At 44.3% G+C, this 12424-nt stretch overlaps 1 pseudogene; it reads right to left on the bottom strand.

Annotated features, from left to right (window-relative positions):
* Window positions 1-2137: 2137 nt before the first annotated feature.
* On the bottom strand, window positions 2138-2765 carry LOC118535357 (large ribosomal subunit protein uL5 pseudogene; annotated as a pseudogene).
* Window positions 2766-12424: the final 9659 nt, after the last annotated feature.

Raw genomic sequence — 12424 nt, 5'->3', positions numbered from 1 at the left:
TGGTGTGGATCAGTCAGGATGAGGTAAATCTCAGGGTCACCAAGGATAAAGAATGCTTATGGAAAAGTTACCCCATACCTACCCTCTCAAGGCTGGGGAGTATGTAATCATCACAGGATCATAGGTCGTCCTGAGGTGGAAGAAACACAGTTTGGTGAATCCTGAGGAGAATCTTGAATTGGTTGATTGATTGAATTAGAGTATTTAACCCAAATGATGTAGATTACTTTGATTTTGCAAGATTCAGTTTTTCACTTCTAAGTACATATGGAACTTTAGGACTAAGTTGATTTTTAGAGACCTGAAGGATGTTATATCTCTGCACATTTGAAGTCTGTATGAGATTCATACTTGCTATAACTTTACAAAAGTGTACTCCGGCTGTGTGTGCAGAATGGACTGGTAGAAGGCAGGAAGTGCTTCAGGAAGATCATTTAGAAGACTCTTGTACTAGTCCAGCTGCAGGTTCATTTGGAGACTTGGCTTATGGTGGTGGCCTTGGGGTGAATAGAAGTGGATATGGCTCAAGATGTATTTAGAAGGTAGAATTGGCAGCCTTTAGTGGGTGACTAGATATGGGGAGTTGTAAGAGAAAGATGTCAAAGAAAGCTCCTAGAAAGCTCTGTCTTGAGAAATTTACTGAGATAACACACTGTAGGAAAAGCAGGTCTCAAGTTCAGTTTTGAATATGTTCAGTAATGAGGGACTTGTAAAATATAGAAATGAAAATGTTGCATAGGCTGTGGGCATATGGATCTGTCTTAAAGGAAGCTCTTGGCTCTAAATACACAGTTGGAATTATTGGCAAAGAGGTGCTGGTTGAAGCTATGAGAGTGGATGAAATCATCCCCCATGGAAAGCCTCTGTGGACATGTCCTACATATTGGCAGTAGGTGTGATTCATATCCAACTTCTGGCCCTGTGTGAGTATGGAGAGTGAGGTTAAAAGAGTGTCTGGAATACTCTCCTATGGAAATCCAATGTACAATTTTCAGGCAAAGATGGAGGTACTAAGAAAGGAGAATGAGAAGAACATTATAGAAGTGGCTAGAGAGGGGCGCCTGGGTGACTCAGTCAGTTAAGCGTCTGCCTTCGGCTCAGGTCAAGATCTCAGGGTCCTGGGATCCAGTCCCACATCGGGCTCTCCGCTCGGCAGTGCGGCTGCTTCTCCCTCTCCCTCTGTGATCTCTCTCGCTTTTGCTCTCTCTCAAATAAAGAAATAAAATAAAATAAAAAAAAGTGGCTAGAGAACAGGAAAGTAAATAAACCCAGGGGAGTGTAGTCTAACAGGGGTCAAGAAACAAGAGGGTTTTAAGAGGAGGGCATAGCCAAATGTATTGAATATTTTTGAGAGCTCAAATAAAAGAATTGAACATTGTTCTTGAAGTTTTTTGACATGGATGTGATCTGGATATTAGTGAGGTTGTTGGTGGAGTGATAGGGGAGGTAAGCAGAGGAGTGGATGGGAGATAAATAAGGATGGTGAGGGTATATCTACCTTAAAGAAATTTGGTCCTAAAGGAAGGAGAGAAATAGGGAGAAAATTAGAGGGAGATGAGAGGTTGGTAGACATAATGCCCAAGAGAACCAGAGATTCCTTCAGAAAACCTCTATTCAGAAAGGCAAGTATCCTCCTTCCTGCTCTTAACCCCATTCTCTGACCGATCCCAAAGCACACAGAATTATCAGCAGTGATGCTGTATATAACTTGTTTTTTTAAAATTTAAGTTCAATTAGCCAACATTTAGTACATCAGTAGTTTCAGATGTAGAGTTCAATAATTCACTAGTTACATATAACACCCAGTGCTCATCACATCACTGTATACAACTTATATATCAAGAAGGCATGGTGGGCTGCCAGGGTTATCCAGTTCAGGTTTCAGAGAGAATTCAAGAGAAAATCGATTAAGAGCCCAAAGCAAGCGTACTTGTTAAGAGTACAACGTCCCTCTCAGCTGCTTACTTCACCCTCACCCTGCCTCAGAAGGGAAAGGATTTTGAAAGAGACTAAAGGTCAACTTATAAGAAAAGAGTCAGAACTTTGGGACCCTTAACTAACCCCGTTAGAGCAGAGACCATGTTTTATTTGACTTTACATACCCCCAGTTGTAGTGGCAGGACATGGAAAACTCTGGTTTTTGTTTTTTTTTTTTCACTGAAAAATTTTTATTGGCCTTTTGGATAGAAACGGGAATTTATTTGCCAGGCAGGATGATCCCATCATACTTCTGCTGGAACCAGCACATGGCCTCCTCTTTGCTGATTCTGTGTTTGGCCCCAGTGCAGCCTGTCCTGCGCTTCTAGTCTGCGATGCTGAAACCTGGCCTACCCAGCACCACATAGAAGTCCACGCCGTAGATACCAATGCTAGGGTCATATTTGATCCCCAGATCTATGTGCTCCTGGATCCCAAAGCCAAAAGTTTCCAGTATCCGAGAAGTTATTTTTTTCTTAACTCATACTTTTGCACCTTTAGACCTTTTTCCAGGATTTCTTCTGCCTTGGCCCCACGGACTGTGCAGTGGACAGCAATCTTTTCATTTCTCCTGATACCAAAGGATCTAACCGTGTATCTAGCTTTGGAGAACACGGGCGTCTGGCCTGTGAGCTGCTCCAGCACCTTGGCTGCCCAGGTCAGTCTGTCTCCACTCTCCCCCACACAGATGTTGAGGCAGAGCTTGCGGATGCGAAGTTCCCGCATGGGGTTCTCCTTCTCACCTTGATCCTGCACCATGGTGGAGAACAGGAAGAGAAAGTGAAGCTTCCGGCCCAGGACCTTATGGGTCGGGAGGCGGGCTCTTTCCGCAGGATACCCAGAGAGCTGCGGCCTCTCTGATTGTTGAAATGAATAAATCAGTGGTTTCCATTGGGAAAATTATACAAGCGGTAACACCACCCCCTCTCCAGTAATTTCCTCAGGATAGTTACCTTACAAGATGTCACATATAAGGAGCCTTTCAAAGCAGGCCATAATTGTGTCTTTGGAAAACCATAATCAGAATCAATGCTCCTGTAACAGCTTGCTCAACACTATAGATTCTGGTATTCTTACTGTCTGCCCACAAAGTCCCTCAGAAGTGAGGGGGATGGTTAACTTCCAAGTTATAGCATTAAATACCTGTGGTTCAGCTTCTTGTTGGGTAATGAAGCTGACAGTGTTGTTCAGGAGCCACATCTGACTGTGGCTTCTGTATGTGACAGTCCTCTATACATTAACATGTTTTTGAGCCCTTTAGAACACAAATGCTTGTCCTGTAATTTCTTCTTAAAACAAAATGTGTTTTGAATAGATAATATGTGGTTTTCTTTCCAAATTCATACCCCATCACTCAAACATGTTAGCTGTACGTGTGTGTTTGTGTGTGTGTGTATCTCCTCTCCTGTCGTGCCTCATCCTAACTTTGCCTTCTTGGTAGGTCAACCTGTTTGTAGCAGCAGAAGAGGTGCACTCACTCCCAGACCTTTGCAGATCCATAAGAGAGTCTCCCTTGGAGTTACCTGTCAGGTTCTCTGACCTGTCTCTGGAATGTCCTCACTGCCACTCCAGGGTTATGTCCCTAGCCTACCCCCAGTGGAATCCCTTCAACACAACCACTGGTGGGATCTGGCAGCCTTAACTTGTCCTTAGTATCCTAAGTATGGTTCAGTAAGAAACACATATCCCTGGAGATCTTGATGGGGTGAATATTATCTGGGAACACTTTTTTGTTAAAAAAATTTAAAAATACTTAGGCATTAATATTCTAGATCCCATGTAAGGTCTTGGTGCTGTGTTCTTGCAGGAGCCAGTCATTTCTGTTTGTCTGTCCTGATTTGTCTTTCCCTCTCTTCACCTGTCTGCTCTCATACTCCCAAATGGCCTTTGGATAAACCAGTGGTGGTTTATCACAAGCACAGACAATAAACTAATGGGGTATGAGAAATAGAGGGTCATGACTGAGGAGGCATCAGTAAGAGTAGGAGGAAGATCCCAAACATCCTGTCCTTATAGGCCTATGTGGTTGTTATATTTGCTCCGACATTTAGCTTTGGGTTTCCTAGTAGCCAAAGCAAGTAGAAAGACTTAATACTTGTCAGAAAAGGGGAACTATCTCAGTTCCTTAGGGAAGGCAAAACTGTTTGTTTTTTAGCACTAAGTTCTAAAAAGCATTTTCAATGTGGTCCTTTCTTTTTTTTTTTTAGTTTTGTTTTATTATGTTAGTCACCATACAGTACATCATTAGTTTTTGATGTGGTGATCCACGATTCATTGTTTTCGTATAACACCCAGTGCTCCATGCAGTACGTGCCCTCTTTAATACTCATCACCGGGCTAACCCATCCCCCCACCCCCCTCCCCTCTAAAACCCTCAGTTTGTTTCGCAGAGTCCATAGTCTCTCATGGTTCATCTCTCCCTCCGATTTCCCCCCCTTCATTTTTCCCTTCCTTCTCCTAATGTCCTCCATGCTATTCCTTATGTTCCACAAATAATTGAAACCATATGATAATTGACTTTCTCTGCTTGACTTATTTCACTTAGCATAATCTCCTCCAGACCCATCCATGTTGATGTAAAAGTTGGGTATTCATCCTTTCTGATGGCTGAGTAATATTCCATTGTATATATGGACCACATCTTCTTTATCCATTCCTCTGTTGAAGGGCATCTCGGCTCATAAAAGGCATCATATGAGACAATGTTCTTGACTTCCTCCACATAGCAAGTGCAGGAATGGGTCTCCTATGACTGTCTCTTCTGTTGTCTTTATTTTTTATTTTATTTTATATATGTGTGTGTGTGTGTGTGTGTGTGTGTATGTATGTATATATTTATTATTTATTTAACAGAGAGGGTGAGAGAGCACAAGCAGGGGGAACAGCAGAGGGAGAGGGAGAAGCAGGCTCCCCGTTGAGCAGGGAGCCTGATGTGGGCCTTGATCCCAGGACCCTGGGATCATGACCTGAGCCAAAGGCAGATGCTTAACTAACTGAGCCACCCAGGTTCCCCACTTCTGTTGTCTTTAGGTAACAGTGACATAATCTTAAAATGCATCTTAATAGAGGTGATTCTGTGAGGACCCAACTCTAATAAAATGAAAGCTGTCTAGACCAAATGAATTTTATCCACCTGAAGCACTGGATCATCCCTAAGACCTGTCCAAGGAAAAGAGCTGAATACATCCATTTTTTTTTTTTTTCCCTTGGGGAACAGTCCATATTCATTGCCATCGGTGCCATTCAGTGCCCGTAGCCATCTGAGCACTCCATTCTGGCCCCAATCCAGTTGCCCCCTGTTTAATTTTTGGTGTCTTGTTTTCAGCTACTGTTGTTATTAATTCTCATCAAAGCCAGAAGTGTCCATGTCAACTGAATTTCGGAATAGCTGAGTTTGAAAAAGTTTTTTTGCTTTTTTATTTTTTTAAGATTTCATTTATTTATTTGAGAGATAGCGCATGAGAGAGTATGAACAGGAGGGAAGAGCAGAGGGAGAAGGAGAAGCAGATGCCTTGCTGAGCAGGGAGCCTGATGCGGGGCTAGAGCCCAGGACCCCGGGATCATGACCTGAGCTGAAGGCAGACACTTAACCCACTGAGCCACCCAGGTGCCCCAAGATTTTTTTTTCTAATTGTTGGTGTTTTCATACACTAAAATATATTGTGACTCTCTAAGAAAAATCATGTTTAGTATTTCTCAGCCTTTTTCGAGCATGGGATTCCTTTATCATGAACTGAACACTTGCTGGGAAATGCTGCTGAAAGCTATTCTTTGATAATGTCTCAGTGTTAGCCCTTAACAGGCTACTGGTGACTTCACACAGGATTAATGATGGTCAAGAAGTCTTTGAAATCCAAAGCCATCAATCATCAGAGCATTCTTGGTGCTCTGGCAAGTAGATGAAATATACTTGGGCAGGAGGTCCTTCCTAGAATCCTGCAGGTCATACCATGTATTTTGTAAGATCGGCAACCACAGTCTTCTTTTCCTATGAAATCAAGATTATATTCTTCAGCTTAATCTTTGAATTCCACCTGAAAAAAGCAACCAATAAAAATACTGTTGCAATCATTTGAAATGTACTGGTTTTGAAACTACCACTTAAAGAAAATAGTGCCTTATAATCTTTGAGGAAGAATTATAAAGAATATGTAACATAATGGTGTTAACAATATTCAGTACTGTCAATAGGACACAAAATCATTAGGATAAACATTTTTAATAGTTGTTGAGAAGGGTCCCTGGGTGGCTCAGTTTGTTAAGCGTCTGCTTTCATTCAGCTCAGGTCGTGATCCCAGGGCCCTGGGATCGAGCTCCACATTGGACTTCCTGCTCAGTGGGGAGCCTGGTTCTCCTTTTCCCCACTTCCCCTGCTTGTGCTCTGTCTCTCTCTCTGTCAAATAAATAAATAAAATCTTAAAAAAATAGTTCTGAGAAGATGCTTTAAAATAAAACGGTTAATTAGTAACATAAAGCACCTCTTGTATGGAGACTTATAATTCTTTAAAAGTGGAAATTACAAAAGATCGTGAGACTGGAAAGAGTAGAAACAGATCTCATTTTTTACATCTTAGAAATAAACATTTGTAACCATCTGGAGTGGTTTCTGGACTGGGGACAAGAACAATAAACTTACAAATTTATCATTGAAATGTCACTTCTAACTTTTGGTGGTTGAACAGTACTACAGTTTTTTTCTCCATTACACTGAGTACACTATTAAATATTTTAAAAAATAGAATGTTAATGTCTTGAAAGAAAAGTAGGTTTTATCCTCTAAGCTATAATACTAGTTACCAGTGAATGGAATTCTATCTGAAAATTAAATTTTTCTATTATGCTCCAGTGAAACTAGTCTGAACATTCTTAACACTTCCACTCTTCTGTAACTTTTTCTGTTTACATCCAGGGAACTCTCTCCAATGTGTGATAAAGTCCTATTCACCCTCTGAAACCCAACATAGCTTCCTTTTCCAGGAAGCCTTTCCTTATCCTACTCTTAGCTTTGTGCTTATACATATTTTTATTTTTCCATTGACCACACTCTGTTTTTTTTTTACTACCAAATTTGAGTGCTGTCATTGTGAACAAGTTGTATTGTCATCTTCATAACAAAAAAATTTTTTTATTAATATATAATGTATTATTTGTTTCAGGGGTACAGGTTTGCAATTCATCAGTCTCACACAACTCACAGAGCTCACCATAGCACATACCCTCCCCAATGTCCATCCCCCAGCCACCCCATCCCTCCCACCCCATTCCACTCCAGCAACCCTCAGTTTGTTTCCTGAGATTAAGAGTCTCTAATGGTTTGTCTCCCTGTCTGGTTTCGTCTTGTTTCATTTTTCCCTCTCTTCCCCTATGATCCTCTGTCTTTTTTCTCAAACTCCTCATATCAGTGAGATCATATGATACTTGTCTTCCTCTGATTGACTTATTTGGCTTAGCATAATACCCTCTAGTTCCATCCATGTTGTTGCAAATGGCAAGATTTCATATTTTTGATGGCTGCGTAGTATTCCATTGTGTACATATAACACATCTTGTTTATCCATTCATCTGTTGGTGGACATCTAGGCTCTTTCCATGGTTTGGCTATTGTGGACATTGCTGCTATAAACATTGGGGTGCATGTGCCCCTTTGGATCCCTACATTTGTATCTTTGGGGCAAATACCCAGTAGTGCAATTGCTGGGTCATAGGGTAGCTCTATTTTCAACTTTTTGAGGAACGTCCATACTGTTTTCCAGAGTGGCTGCACCAGCTTGCGTTCCCACCAACAGTGTAGGAGGGTTCCCCTTTCTCCGCATCCTCGCCAACATCTGTCGTTTCCTGACTTGTTAATTTTAGCCCTTCTGACTGGTGTGAGGTGGTATCTCATTGAGGTTTTGATTTGGATTTCCCTGATGCTGAGTGATGTTGAACGCTTTTTCGTGTGTCTGTTGGCCATTTGGATGTCTTCTTTGCAGAAATGTCTGTTCCTGTCTTCTGCCCATTTCTTGACTGGATTAGTTGTTCTTTGGGTGTTGAGTTGGATAAGTTCTTTATAGATTTTGGATACTAGCCCTTTATCTGATATGTCATTTGCAAATATCTTCTCCCATTCTGTCGGTTGTCTTTTGGTTTTGTTGACTGTTTCCTTTGCCGTGCAAAAGCTTTTTATCTTGATGAAGTCCCAATAGTTCATTTTTGCCCTTGCTTCCCTTGCCTTCGGCGATGTTTCTAGGAAGAAGTTGCTGCGGCTGAGGTCGAAGAGGTTGCTGCCTGTGTTCTCCTCAAGGATTTTGATGGATTCCTGTCTCACATTGAGGTCTTTCATCCATTTTGAGTCTGTTTTTGTGTGTGGTGTAAGGAAATGGTCCAGTTTCATTGTTCTGCATGTGGCTGTCCAATTTTCCCAACACCATTTGTTGAAGAGACTGTCTTTTTTCCATTGGACATTCTTCCCTGCTTTGTCGAAGATTAGTTGACCATAGAGTTGACGGTCCATTTCTGGGCTCTGTATTCTGTTGCATTGATCTATGTGTCTGTTTTTGTGCCAGTACCATACTGTCTTGATGATGCCAGCTTTGTAATAGAGCTTGAAGTCCGGAATTGTGATGCCACCAGCTTTGCTTTTCTTTTTCAACATTCCTCTGGCTATTGGGGTCTTTTCTGGTTCCATACAAACTTTAGGATTATTTATTCCATTTCTTTGAAAAAAGTGGATGGTATTTTGATAGGGATTACATTGAACGTGTCAATTGCTCTAGGTAGCATAGACATTTTCACAATATTTGTTCTTCCAATCCATGAGCATGGAGCGTTTTTCCATTTCTTTGTGTCTTCCTCAATTTCTTTCCTGAGTATTCTATAGTTTTCTGAGTACAGATCCTTTGCCTCTTTGGTTTGATTTATTCCTAGGTATCTTATGGTTTTTGGTGCAGTTGTAAATGGGATTGACTCCTTAATTTCTCTTTCTTCTGTGTTGTTGTTGGTGCATAGAAATGCAACTGATTTCTGTGCATTGATTTTATATCCTGCCACTTTACCATATTCCTGTGTGAGTTCTAGCAGTTTTGGGGTGGAATCTTTTGGGTTTTCCACAGCAAGTATCATATCATCTGCAAAAAATGAGAGATTCACTTTTTCTTTGCTGATTTGGATGACTTTTATTTCTTTTTGTTGTCTGATTGCTGGGATCTCTCTGTCTCTTGACTCTACTTTGTTCTCTGTGATAGCTTAGGTCTCAAACAGAAGCTCTCCAAACCGACATGATGGCCGTTGGCACCCCAAGGTTAGAGGATCCTTGGTGCTTTTGATTTCAGGAGAGAGGTTCCCTAGGGGGACAGGATCGCCCATTAGGATAGGAGCCCTGGACAGGGTAAGTGGGAACAGTACGTGTGCACAGGGTCTGCTCCCACCCTCCCAGCATTGAGTTTCTGGGCTCCAGAAAGCTAACTGCACAACTTTGCCTTGCTCACCCAGACTAGGCTGTTTTGTGCCCTGTGTTTTTGCCTGTGCGGTGCTTTCTGCCAGAAATGCTTTTGCCCCCTCCAACTGCCCCCACTCCCATCCCATCATCCTCTAAGGATCCCTGTCGGGTCCCAGCATAGACAGCACATGGGGGCCGTGCAGGGTCTCAGCTCCACAACCTGAGGAATCTGAATCTTTCTGTGACAACGTCTCCAAGAGATTCATATGCTCTTTAAAGTGTGAAAGCACCGTCGGTAATTCCTGCTCATCTGTCCATATTCAGCTCAGAGGCCACCTCCTCCGGAGAGCCCCCCTGCCCTGCCACCCCACCCCAGCCTGCAGCAGGGACAGTTAGAGAGCCAGGGTGGCCCAGCAATGAGGGCACATGCCACCTTCAGGAGCACTTCCTGTCCCCGAGCCTCCCTCTCCTGCTGCCTGTGACTCTGTGGAAGGACATGTATTTGTCGAGGTTCCCACCAGTAGCAGTGTCGACTCCATCAGGTAGGACGTGCGTCCCCTTGGAAATCCTCCCCTTGCACTCCAGCCCCTCCCGAAGCTGCCCTTTGGGTCCCTGTTGTGGGAGCAGCTGGGAGGTGAGACCACCTGCTCAGGAGGGTCTTCGGGGATGGTGGAAACCTGGCAGAACCCAAATGGACAGGCCTACTCCACGCCCCACTCCTCAGAAAGCAGGCTTCCCACTGTGTGCAATGGGTCCATGCCTGGCTGTCTCTCCTCAGGGCCCCATGCAGAGATTTTTCTAAGGGTTACTTGAGGACGCCCAGACAACACACAGAGATCTTACAAAAGGTGGGAGTCTTTCTTCCTGCCTCTCCTCTGACCCCCCAACTGCCCAAACACAGCCCCAGTCTGTCCTCCTCCATGATGACCACCCCAGTGCCAGCCCCCAGTGCTCTGCGCAGACCGTGTGAGCCCCCTCCCAAAATCCAGCCCCGTCTCCCCAACCCCTCATTCCCTTGTCCCCACAGCCATGCAGATCTGTGCAGAACACACATCACACCCATGCCCAGCCACCACTCCCTGTCTCCAGGTCTACACCCGCCCCTGGGGTCTTTACCCTGCACTAGGGAGAGCTCTGTGCAGGGGCCCTGCTGCCTGCCCCCTTCCCTGTCACCTGTGCCCTGTTTCCCCAGCCCCGGCAGCACAGCCCTGCCTCGGCCTTTATACTCCTGTGCTCCCTGCCTGGAACATTCTGCCCCCTGCCCTCCCAGACTACCTCTTGTTACCTTCATCTCAGCCTAAATGTCACCTGTGGGTGTGGCCCCTGACCCCATTAGCCATCACCCTATTGGAATTCTCTGCAGAGCAGAGATTGCTATTCCTTGTCCCCTTGTTCTTGATTCCCTGGCCTTGCCCTTTACTAGGATGGAAGCCCTGGGGGTCCACGGGCCTCATCCCACATGGCAGGACAGCGCCAAAGACATCATAGAAGCTGCAGAGATACTACATATGCGGGTGCGAATGAAGGCAGTAACACACACAGGCACACTTTGGATCAAATAGAATCACGAGTGCGGGTCCTTCTCCAAATTGCTCCCGGACCGTCTTCTGCCTGCTCTGTGCCCGAGGCTGACTCTCCTGTCTGCTCTCCAGGCCCTCTGGGGGGCTGCCTTGCACCAGCAGTCCATGGAGGCCTGGATGGCAGAGGGGGGCAGTTGACCCAGTTCCTGGGATAGCCCCGCACTGGGCTCAGCAGATGCCACTTCCCTGTCCTCCCTCCAGGCCCAGGGGTGGGACCGCCTCCCCCTGTGGCTGGAGGCTGGGAGCCCCCTCCTTGGTCCTGCCCTCCTCCCTGCTGCAGCTGGGGACTGCCCCAACCTCCTCCTCCACCGCACCGTGTGGGAGAAGCGCACCTGCCTGGGATCTTCCCTGGTCCATCGGGGCCCTCTGCTCTCTGTGCATAAGATCAAGGAGCCTGTCCTCTCTTTACACATTGCACACACACGTTTTTTCCTTTCAGTAATTTATTTATCTATAAGCAATTTTTAAAATTTTCAACTCTAGTTTTACATTTTCAGGTACTCACAAAACAACTCCAATAGTCTAGATTCTGCATCATGGGGTGTGTGTGTGTGCACGTGCCCACATGCATGAGTGTATGTGTTTGTCATCGGGAGGAAAGCTTTGTATTTTAACTGCATAAAATTCAGAAATGTTAAACAACAAACAGTATCTTAAACAAAACAACAAAGATTAAGAAGAAAATTATAGAACAAGGAAGACATGGTTGCAAATTCTTAAGTTTTCCTATCTATAAATTTAAGACTAAGCTAATCCTATGAATTTAGGACTAAGATACGAATTTAGGACTAAAATTTGAATTTAGGCTAAAATTTGATTTTAGGACTAAAATATGAGTTAGGACTAAAGTTTAATTTAGGACTACACTAACTATTTTATACAGTTTGAGTGAGATGTTGTTTTAAGCTTTTCTCTCTCTCTCTCTTTTTTTAAAGCAATCACCTTTTATTCACATAAATATTGAGTTATTTCTGCAGATTTGTAACCCTAGTCCCAGTGCACAGAAATGGTCTTGTTTTGAACGTCTCTATCCATGTCCACAATAGAGGATGTCTTCAGTCATAGTGGCATTAATTTCAATCCAAATACCATACCTACAGCATAGAGTTCTAAAGCGTCTGATGGGGAAACTCTGTATTCATGACAATGTTAAGGAAGCTCTATTTATACGACCAGCGATGGTGTTATACTGCTAAGAGTAACTGTGGCATCAATTTGGAAATAGTAGCAGTTTCACTAGAGGGAGCCATCAGACCTTCTTCACAGAGCTCCGCGCAGATGCCGAGCCAGGGTCTGGCTGTTCAGGGCCCAGCTGCCCTGAGCCCAGTCACTCCTGCAGGTGACCCCGGATCCCGGTACCCTCACAGTGGGACTTCCCTCCTCCCTGGGGGCCTGATGTGCCCCGGGGCCCCCCCGACACTTCCCGGCCTCTGCGGGCTGTGGGCGGAAC

Source organism: Halichoerus grypus, chromosome 1, assembly GCF_964656455.1.
Source record: "Halichoerus grypus chromosome 1, mHalGry1.hap1.1, whole genome shotgun sequence".
In the NCBI taxonomy this organism is placed as follows: Eukaryota; Metazoa; Chordata; class Mammalia; order Carnivora; family Phocidae; genus Halichoerus; species Halichoerus grypus.
Note: the sequence above shows the minus strand (reverse complement) of the source record. Positions and strands in the feature narration are given on the sequence as shown.